We start from the raw sequence: 11,594 nt of genomic DNA, 5'->3' as shown, positions 1-11,594 counted from the left end.
TACACACTGTCTGCATTAATTATTAGTTAGCTTTTTCCTGATAATTTAACTGCTGAACAGATCATGTACAATGCTATCAGTGCTATTTTGTTAAAAACAACAATTATGTTTAATAGGGAATAGGTCATATTCTCAAATATTTGTCTGCATTATTATGCGATTTTATTTAAAAAATACTTATCTCTGCCTCAACAAGAATGTAAAAAAAAAAATAACTAATAACATTATACAAATTGATCACTTTTTAGCCTGTAAAGATATTTGGTGTCCCTTCTTTTCAATGACTTTCATCAGCCGCCCATCCATAGAACCAGTCAGTGACTTGATTTGTTCTTGACCGATTTTATCTGAAGCAGCAACCACAGCCCCCCAGATGTCATTCACAGATGTGTATTAATTTCCCTCACTGTAAATCTCACACTTTTGAAAGATCCACAAGTTCTTATTTAGGTTTAAATCCGTTGAATCGCAAGTGTAAAAGCGCAAGTAACTTTGTGGGCGGATCCCGGCGCTGTTGCTATTATACCGGCGGATAAATGCCTCTTGTGCCCGGCACAAATCTAAAATGTGTTGGTCTGAAGTCGCTTCATTATTCATAGGTGTGGTTTGGGAGTAACGTGAAATAAACCAATCAGAGCGTCCTCTCACATTCCCTTTAAGAGCCGGCGCGCTTGTTCCACGGCGGATCGCTATTATAACGGCGGATTGCTATTATAACGGCGGATCGCTATTATAACGGCGGATCGCTATTATAACGGCGGATCGCTATTATAACGGCGGATCGCTATTATAACGGAGGATTGCTATTATAACGGCGGATCGCTATTATAACGGCGGATTGCTATTATAACGGCGGATTGCTATTATAACGGCGGATTGCTATTATAACGGCGGATCGCTATTATAACGGCGGATTGCTATTATAACGGCGGATTGCTATTATAACGGCGGATTGCTATTATAACGGCGGATTGCTATTATAACGGCGGATTGCTATTATAACGGCGGATTGCTATTATAACGGCGGATTGCTATTATAACGGCGGATTGCTATTATAACGGCGGATCGCTATTATAACGGCGGATCGCTATTATAACGGCGGATCGCTATTATAACGGCGGATCGCTATTATAACGGAGGATTGCTATTATAACGGCGGATCGCTATTATAACGGAGGATTGCTATTATAACGGCGGATTGCTATTATAACGGCGGATTGCTATTATAACGGCGGATCGCTATTATAACGGCGGATTGCTATTATAACGGCGGATTGCTATTATAACGGCGGATTGCTATTATAACGGCGGATCGCTATTATAACGGCGGATTGCTATTATAACGGCGGATCGCTATTATAACGGCGGATTGCTATTATAACGGCGGATCGCTATTATAACGGCGGATTGCTATTATAACGGCGGATCGCTATTATAACGGCGGATTGCTATTATAACGGCGGATTGCTATTATAACGGCGGATTGCTATTATAACGGCGGATCGCTATTATAACGGCGGATTGCTATTATAACGGCGGATCGCTATTATAACGGCGGATTGCTATTATAACGGAGGATTGCTATTATAACGGCGGATCGCTATTATAACGGCGGATCGCTATTATAACGGCGGATCGCTATTATAACGGCGGATTGCTATTATAACGGCGGATTGCTATTATAACGGCGGATTGCTATTATAACGGCGGATCGCTATTATAACGGCGGATTGCTATTATAACGGCGGATCGCTATTATAACGGCGGATCGCTATTATAACGGCGGATCGCTATTATAACGGCGGATTTCTATTATAACGGCGGATTGCTATTATAACGGCGGATTGCTATTATAACGGCGGATCGCTATTATAACGGCGGATCGCTATTATAACGGCGGATCGCTATTATAACGGCGGATCGCTATTATAACGGCGGATCGCTATTATAACGGCGGATCGCTATTATAACGGCGGATCGCTATTATAACGGCGGATTGCTATTATAACGGCGGATCGCTATTATAACGGCGGATCGCTATTATAACGGCGGATCGCTATTATAACGGCGGATTGATATTATAACGGCGGATCGCTATTATAACGGCGGATCGCTATTATAACGGAGGATTGCTCACTTTAGGGAAGTGGATTTGAAACGGGTACACGGCGCCACTCAATTGACGCGAAGTGGGACGCACTCCGTGGACGCTGCGCAGCGCCCCCTAGATGATTTTTGGGGGGCCCCGTGACGCCCCTTCCCGCAAGGGGCCGTCCCCAAGGTCACCTGAGAGGTGGTCCCAAGACTCTGGACCCCCCAGGGGCCACATGGGAGGGGCCAGAAGTTACCTCCCCAAAACCGCAGTTCGGGCATCGGCCACCAGGTGGCTCACCGACGTCCCACCCGCAACCTATTCGACGGGCGTCAAATAAGTCAGGGGTGGGCGTCCACGGGGAGCCTAGACGTCCCCCTAACAGCTTAAATTGTCCACGGGGAGCCTAAACGTCCCCCTTACAGCCTATTCACCCTTACACGCTCCACGCCATTGGCCGAAGTCGCGGGGTGGGCGGGGCCGTCCACGAAGTGCTTAAACGTCCCCCTAACAGCCTAAGATGTCCACGGGGAGCCTAACCGTCCCCCTAACAGCCTAAAGTGTCCACGGACAGCCTAAACGTCCCCCTAACAGCCTAAAATGTCCACGGGGAGCCTAAACGTCCCCCTAACAGCCTAAAATGTCCACGGGGAGCCTAAACATCCCCCTAACAGCCTAAAGTGTCCACGGACAGCCTAAACGTCCCCCTAACAGCCTAAAATGTCCACGGGGAGCCTAAACGTCCCCCTAACAGCCTAAAGTGTCCACGGACAGCCTAAACGTCCCCCTAACAGCCTAAAATGTCCACGAGGAGCCTAAACGTCCCCCTAACAGCCTAAAATGTCCACGGGGAGCCTAAACGTCCCCCTAACAGCCTAAATGAAGCCAGGGGGTGGGGATCGATCACTGACACGCCCCCTGTCCACGGACAGCCTAAACATCCCCCTAACAGCCTAAAATGTCCAAGGACAGCCTAAACGTCCCCCTAACAGCCTAAAGTGTCCACGGACAGCCTAAACGTCCCCCTAACAGCCTAAAATGTCCACGAGGAGCCTAAACGTCCCCCTGACAGCCTAAAATGTCCACGGGGAGCCTAAACGTCCCCCTAACAGCCTAAATGAAGCCAGGGGGTGGGGATCGATCACTGACACGCCCCCTGTCCACGGACAGCCTAAACATCCCCCTAACAGCCTAAAGTGTCCACGGACAGCCTAAACGTCCCCCTAACAGCCTAAAGTGTCCACATAGGTTACAGGTGGGATGCTGTTTTTGACCGGGAATATCTCAGGAACCAAGCCGACTTGGGGCTCCATACTCTGTGGTCATGGGGGGCCCAATGGTACCCCCCAGTGCCCGGAGTATGGAGCTCCAAGTCGGCGTGGTTTTCGAGAAACACCCGGTCAAAATCCCATCTTTGACCGGGAATATCTCAGGAACCAAGCCGACTTGGGGCTCCATACTCTGTGGTCAAAGGGGGCCCAATGGTACCCCCCAGTGCCCGGAGTATGGACCTCCAAGTCGGCGTGGTTTCCGAGATACACCCGGTCAAACCTGGACAGGAAGTGGCCGTATCTCGGAACCGGAAAGGCCCAGGAGCTGGAGACGGTGGGGTCTGAAGGGGACCTAAGGGCCCTCCTCCTGCCCGGAGTTTGGAGCTCCAACTCGGCTTAACTCCCAAGATACACCCGGTTATACATAGGGGACTTTTGGACAAAACGGTCCATATCTCGGAAAGTACGAGTCCCAGCAGGTCGTCCTTCGGGGTGGTGGGGGTCCCCCAGGGGCCCTCTCAGACCTCAGAGTCCTGAGCCTCTGGGGCCCTTCCTTCTGAATGACACCCTTTCCTGTTGGCCCCCGTATCTCGGCCTGTGGGGGCGCTAGAAGCACGGGCCAGGGTCCGTTGGAGAGGGCCCCTCGGGACCTTACTTTGACCCGAGTTTGGTGCATCTAGGCCGCTTGGTCGCGGAGTTATAGCCGTTTATGAGTTCCAGTTGGGGAAGTCCCACCTGCAACTTATTTGACGGAGCCCCTGTAGGCTCCCCGTGGACATTGCATTAAAAGGTCATATTTCATAAATAATGTGTTTTTTTGTGGTCAAACCTACTGTACACCACTCAGGGGACACAGCTCCACACACTGATGTACATTACAGCCATTAATTATGCATAATTTGCATAAAATCATACTGTCCACCAACTGCTCACAGGGGCACCGTCAAATAAGTTACAGGTGGGATGTTTTGGTTGAAGTCCCACCTGTAACTTATTTGACAGGGTCCCTGTAGGCTCCCCGTGGACATTGCATTAAAAGGTCATATTTCATAAATAATGTGTTTTTTTGTGGTCAAACCTACTGTACACCACTCAGGGGACACACCACAACACACTGATGTACATTACAGATATTAATTATGCATAATTTGCATAAAATCATACTGTCCACCAACTGCTCACAGGGGCACCGTCAAATAAGTTACAGGTGGGATGCTGTTTTTGACTTAGAAATTTTCAGCGGGTGGATCCTCAGGAACCTTGGGTTGGAGAAAGTGGATCCTCGGGAACCTTGGGTCTGATTCTCTGAAAATTGTAATTTATGAGGTGAAACCTACTGTACACCACTCAGGGGACACGAATCAACACACTGATGTACATTACAGCCATTAAATATGTTTTATTAGCAAAAATCTGGACTGTCCACAGAGAGCCTATTTTGACCCGGTCAAATAAGTTATAGGTGGGATGCTGTTTTCGACTTAGATTTTTGGAGTGTGTTGGCTCCAGAGCTCCGACAAGGGACCCCCACCTAGGTACACCTTTTGCCCGACTTGGAGAACCAGAGCTCCGGGCTGGGACCCCCACCTTGGTCCACCCTCTGCCCGACTTGGAGAACCAGAGCTCCGGGCTGGGGCCCCCACATAGGTCCACCCTCTGCCCGACTTGGAGAACCAGAGCTCCGGGCTGGGACCCCCACCTTGGTCCACCCTCTGCCCGACTTGGAGAACCAGAGCTCCAGGCTGGGACCCCCACCTTGGTCCACCCTCTGCCCGACTTGGAGAACCAGAGCTCCGGGCTGGGACTCCCACATAGGTCCACCCTCTGCCCGACTTGGAGAACCAGAGCTCCGGGCTGGGACCCCCACCTTGGTCCACCCTCTGCCCGACTTGGAGAACCAGAGCTCCGGGCTGGGACCCCCACCTTGGTCCACCCTCTGCCCGACTTGGAGAACCAGAGCTCCGGGCTGGGACCCCCACCTTGGTCCACCCTCTGCCCGACTTGGAGAACCAGAGCTCCGGGCTGGGACCCCCACCTTGGTCCACCCTCTGCCCGACTCGGAGATCCAGAGCTCCGGGCTGGGACCCCCACCTTGGTCCACCCTCTGCCCGACTCGGAGATCCAGAGCTCCTGCACAACTTGGGCCTCCACCATCACCTGTGCACCGGCCGAACCCGGGGGTCCCAAACTTAAGCCCGGGCATTATTGTCCCAGCCACCCCGCGCCACCAGAGAACCGGGCCACTGGTAACCCAAAATTAACTTAGGTTTTGGCGGCCGGCCTGGTTCCCTGGTTCCGTACGGCCGGGGTTCTTCGGCCTCAGGCTGACTCAGGGATCCAGGGCTCTGGGCAGGGACCCCCACCGTGGTCCACCCTCTGCCCGACACAGAGAACCAGAGCTACCCCACTGCACCCTCACCTGCGCACCGGCCGAACCCGGGGGTCCCACACTTAAGCCCGGGCATTACTGTCCCAGCCACCCCGCGCCACCAGAGAACCAAGCCACTGGTAACCAAAAATTTACTTAGGTTTTGGCGGCCAGCCCGGTTCTATGGCTCCGCACGGCCGGGGTTCTTTGGCCCCAGGCCGACTCACAGATCCAGGGCTCTGGGTAGGGACCCCCACCTTGGGCCACCCTCTGCCCGACTTGGAGAACCAGAGCTCCGGGCTGGGACCCCCAACTTGGGCCACCCTCTGCCCGACTTGGAGAACCAGAGCTCCGGGCTGGGAGCCCCACCTTGGTCCACCCTGTGACCGACTTGGAGAACCAGAGCTCCGGGCTGGGACCCCCACCTTGGTCCACCCTCTGACCGACTTGGAGAACCAGCGCTCCAGGCTGGGACCCCCACCTTGGTCCACCCTCTGACCGACTTGGAGAACCAGCGCTCCGTGCTGGGACCCCCACCTACATCACCCTCTGCCCGACTCAGAGTGCCCACTGGCTGGGCTTGGATTGCTCCTGGATGCCCTCTCCCTCCAGGACTTCCAGGGCTCCATGGCATGGCCCGATTTAGATTGTATCCCCAGCCATATTGACTCTGAGTGGGTGTCACAATGGTCTGTGGGAGGGTGTCGTGTCCCTCAACCACACTCACCTTCTCCCATACAACCCCGAAGGCCCGTTTTAGGACCGTCTTAGCTCCAGGTGGAGCTCCAGGGGTGGCGGTTAAATCTGCCTTTGACCCAGGAAAGCCCACCCTTCCCGGGGCAGGCCGAGGAGTCACGAGTGTATGGAGCCCCTCGGGTAACGCACATTGGACTTGGGTTTTGGAGCTACTTTGCCCGACTCAGAGAACCAGAGCTCCTGACAGGGACCCCCACCGTGGTCCACCCTCTGCCCGACTCAGAGAACCAGAGCTACCCCACTGCACCCTCACCTGCGCACCGGCCGAACCCGGGGGTCCCACACTTAAGCCCGGCCATTACTGTCCCAGCCACCCCGCGCCACCAGAGAACCAGGCCACTGGTAACCCAAAATTAACTTAGGTTTTGGCGGTTGGCCCGGTTCCCTGCGGCCGGGGATCTCCAGCCTCAGCCCGACTCGGGGATCCAGGGCTCCGGGCAGGGACCCCCACCTTGGTCCACCCTCTGCCCGACTTGGAGAACCAGAGCTCCGGGCTGGGACCCCCACCTTGGTCAACCCTCTGCCCGACTTGGAGAACCAGAGCTCCGGGCTGGGAGCCCCAGCTTGGTCCACCCTCTGCCCGACTTGGAGAACCAGAGCTCCGGGCTGGGACCCCCACCTTGGTCCACCCTCTGCCCGACTTGGAGAACCAGAGCTCCGGGCTGGGACCCCCAGCTTGGTCCACCCTCTGCCCGACTTGGAGAACCAGAGCTCCGGGCTGGGAGCCCTACCTTGGTCCACCCTCTGCCCGACTCAGAGTGTCCACTGGCTGGGCTTGGATTGCTCCTGGAGGCCGTCTCCCTCAAGGACTTCCAGAGCTCCACGGCATGGCCCAATTTAGATTTTATCCCCAGCCAGATTGACTCTGAGTGGGAGCCACAATGGTTTGTGTGAGGGTGCCATGTCCCTCAACCACACTCACCTTCTCCCATACAACCCCGAAGGCCCGTTTTAGGACCGTCTTAGCTCCAGGTGGAGCTCCAGGGGTGGCGGTTAAATCTGTCTTTGACCAAGGAAAGGCCACCCTTCCCGGGTTAGGCTGAGGAGTCTCGAGTGTATGGAGCCCCACGAGTACCGCACAATTGGACTTAGGTTTTGGAGCTACTTTGGCTCCAGAGGAAAATTCCTCCATGGGCATTTGAGCATTATTATTGCCCAGGAGAGCTGCACCTTGCCTGGGATTCAGATTTTAGAAAATCAGCCTGTCTTTTCCTGGAGGTTTCTTGGTTTTCCAGTTATTCCCCAGTCAGAGTGCAACCTCTCTGGCTAGGGTCACTACCTCAAAGGTCCTGGGGCTTAAGACTCCCAGTGATCCAACCTGGTCATCTTCAACCTCCCTCCCCAACAAGAGTGTCCTCTGGATGGGCTTGGTTTGCTCCTGGAGGCCCTCTCCCTCCAGGACTTCCAGAGCTCCATGGCATGGCCCAATTGAAATTTTATCCCCAGGCAGATTGACTCTGAGTGGGTATCACAATGGTCTGTGGGAGGGTGCCGTGTCCCTCAACCACACTCACCTTCTCCAATACAACCCCGAAGGCCCGTTTTAGGACCGTCTTAGCTCCAGGTGGAGCTCCAGGGGTGGCGGTTAAATCTGCCTTTGACCCAGGAAAGTCCACCCTTCCCGGGGCAGGCCGAGGAGTCACGAGTGTATGGAGCCCCACGGGTACTGCACAACTGGACTTAGGTTTTTGAAGGATTTATCCCCAGCCAGAGTGCCCCCCCCAGGCTGGGCTTGGTTTGCTCCTGGAGGCCCTCACCCTCCAGGATTTATCCCCAGCCAGAGTGCTCCCAGGCTGGGCTTGGTTTGCTCCTGGAGGCCCTCTCCCTCCAGGACTTCCAGAGCTCCATGGCATGGCCCAATTGAAATTTTATCCCCAGGCAGATTGACTCTGAGTGGGTATCACAATGGTCTGTGGGAGGGTGCCGTGTCCCTCAACCACACTCACCTTCTCCAATACAAACCCGAAGGCCCGTTTTAGGACCGTCTTAGCTCCAGGTGGAGCTCCAGGAGTTGCGGTTGAATCTGCCTTTGACCCAGGAAAGTCCACCCTTCCCGGGGCAGGCCGAGGAGTCACGAGTGTATGGAGCCCCACGGGTACTGCACAACTGGACTTAGGTTTTGGAAGGATTTATCCCCAGCCAGAGTGCCCCCAGGCTGGGCTTGGTTTGCTCCTGGAGGCCCTCTCCCTCCAGGATTTATCCCCAGCCAGAGTGCCCCCAGGCTTGGCTTGGTTTTCTCCTGGAGGCCCTCTCCCTCCAGGATTTATCCCCAGCCAGAGAGGCCCCAGGCTGGGCTTAGTTTGCTCCTGGAGGCCCTCTCCCTCCAGGATTTATCCCCAGCCAGAGAGGCCCCAGGCTGGGCTTGGTTTGCTCCTGGAGGCCCTCTCCCTCCAGGATTTATCCCCAGCCAGAGTGCCCCCAGGCTGGGCTTGGTTTGCTCCTGGAGGCCCTCTCCCTCCAGGATTTATCCCCAGCCAGAGTGCCCCCAGGCTGGGCTTGGTTTGCTCCTGGAGGCCCTCTCCCTCCAGGATTTATCCCCAGCCAGAGTGCCCCCGGGCTGGGCTTGGTTTGCTACTGGAGGCCCTCTCCCTCCAAGATTTATCCCCAGCCAGAGTGACTCTGAGTGGGACTCGAAATGGTCTGTGTCAGGGTGCCCCCTCCACCACAGTACCCTCTATACAACCCCGGAGGGCCGTTTTAAAACCGTCTTAGCTCCAGGTGGACTTCCAGGGGTGGCAGTTAAATCTGTCTTTGACCCACAAAGGGCCACCTTCCACGGGGCTGGCCGAGGAGTCCCGACTGCCTGGATCCCCAAGTGTACCGCAATGTTTTGGACTTTAGGTTTTGGAGTGAACTTAGCCCCAGAGTCAAGCCACAAGCCCAATGGACAACTGCGGGGCCGGGGAATCCGAGCCGGGTATGAAGTAGGACGGCCCGCCCGCGGGCTTACCCATCTACGAGCACATGCAGTTAGAAGGACGGTAACCCAATGAAAACTTATTTAAACGCCAATAACTCGGCGAGGCCACGTCCAATCAACGCCAAATTTTTATCGAGTTTAGAACGGGAGAAGACCTTTCCAACGAGCCCACCCACGACCTCGGGGCCCCCCGGGGGCCCGAGATAGAGCCAAACGAATGCGAAAAACGCAAATATCTCGGCGAAAACTAAACGGATCCGGCAAGCACCGAGCTCTTTAAAACCGTCTAGTTGAACTGAAAATAAAGATACCAGTTTCATGATTTTTGGTGCTGTTTTCGCGGAGATATTAGCCGAAAACCACCGGGAGCGCGTCAAAATGGCGGCCGCCGGTGACGTCACGGGCTCAGAAGAAAATCGCTCGTATCTCGGGAACGCGAAAACCCAGAGAGCTCAAATTCGGGTGAGGAGGTCCCGCGGGGACCCTTGCCCGAACGCGAGGGTCGCGGGCCTCGAGGACGCCCCCTACAGCGCCGCCGCTCGCCGGGACCAGGGACTTTGGACGGCCGTAACTCGGGGACCCCGGCGAGTTGGACCTCGTGGGTGGGCTCTTTCGAAAGGCCTCGTCCAGCCCACCGATCGATTAGAGTTTGGAGAATATTGAGCGAGGGGCTCTCGAGTTATGAGCCGAAAAAGGTGCGCCTTTGACCGGGCGTAACTCCCTGGCCCGACCGCCCACGGGGACGGGGGTTGGCTCATTGGATAGGCCCTCTCGAGACCTACAATCGACCAGAGTTTCAAATTTTTTGGAAGGGTGGTCTTCGAGATTTTTTGCATAAAATGTAACTGTCCATGTCAAATAGGTTACAGGTGGGATGCTGTTTTTGACCGGGTGTATCTCCGAAACCAAGCCGACTTGGGGCTCCATACTCTGGGGTCAGGGGGGCCCCAAGGGTACCCCCCCAACCCCGGAGTATGGACCTCCAAGTCGGCTTGGTTTTTGAGATAAACCCGGTCAAAGCTGGACAGGAAGTGGCCGTATCTCGGAAACGGAAAGGCCCAGGAGCTGGAGACGGTGGGGTCTGAAGGGGCCCTAAGGGCCCTCCTCCTGCCCGGAGTTTGGAGCTCCAACTCGGCTTAACTCCCAAGATACACCCGTTTATACATAGGGGACTTTTGGACAAAACGGTCGATATCTCGGAAAGTACGAGTCCCAGCGGGTCGTCCTTCGGGGTGGTGAGGGTCCCCCAGGGGTCTTCTCAGACCCCAGAGTCCCGAGCCTCTGGGACCCTTCCTTCTGAATTGCACCCTTTCCTGTTGGCCCCCGTATCTCGGCCTTAGGGGGCGCTAGAAGCACGGGCTAGGGCCCGTTGGAGAGGGCCTCTCGGGACCTTACTTTGACCCGAGTTTGGTGTCGCTAGGTGGCCGGGCCCCCGAGTTATGGCCGTTCAAAATTTGGAGCCCACCTGTAACTTATTTGACAGGGTCCCTGTAGGCTCCCCGTGGACATTGCATTAAAATGGTCATATTTCACAAATAATGTGGTTATTTTTGGTCAAACCTACTGTACACCACTCAGGGGACACAGCTCCACACACTGATGTACATTACAGCCATTAATTATGCATAATTTGCATAAAATCATACTGTCCACCAACTGCTCACAGGGGCACCGTCAAAAAAGTTACAGGTGGGATGCTGTTTTTGACTTAGAAATTTTCAGCGGGTGGATTCTCAGGAACCTTGTGTTGGAGAAAGTGGATCCTCAGGAACCTTGGGTCTGATTATGTGAAAATGTTAATTTATAGGTGAAACCTACTGTACACCACTCAGGGGACACAGCTCCACACACTGATGTACATCACAGCCATTAATTATGCATAATTTGCATAAAATCATACTGTCCACCAACTGCTCACAGGGGCACCGTCAAATAAGTTACAGGTGGGATGCTGTTTTTGACTTAGAAATTTTCAGCGGGTGGATTCTCAGGAACCTTGGGTTGGAGAAAGTGGATCCTCAGGAACCTTGGGTCTGATTATCTGAAAATGTTAATTTATAGGTGAAACCTACTGTACACCACTCAGGGGACACAGCTCCACACACTGATGTACATGACAGCCATTAATTATGCATAATTTGCATAAAATCATACTGTCCACCAACTGCTCACAGGGGCACCGTCAA

This window comes from Phoxinus phoxinus (genome assembly GCF_949152265.1).
Source record: "Phoxinus phoxinus genome assembly, chromosome: 10".
Classification (NCBI taxonomy): Eukaryota; Metazoa; Chordata; class Actinopteri; order Cypriniformes; family Leuciscidae; genus Phoxinus; species Phoxinus phoxinus.
This window is presented reverse-complemented; position numbering follows the sequence as displayed.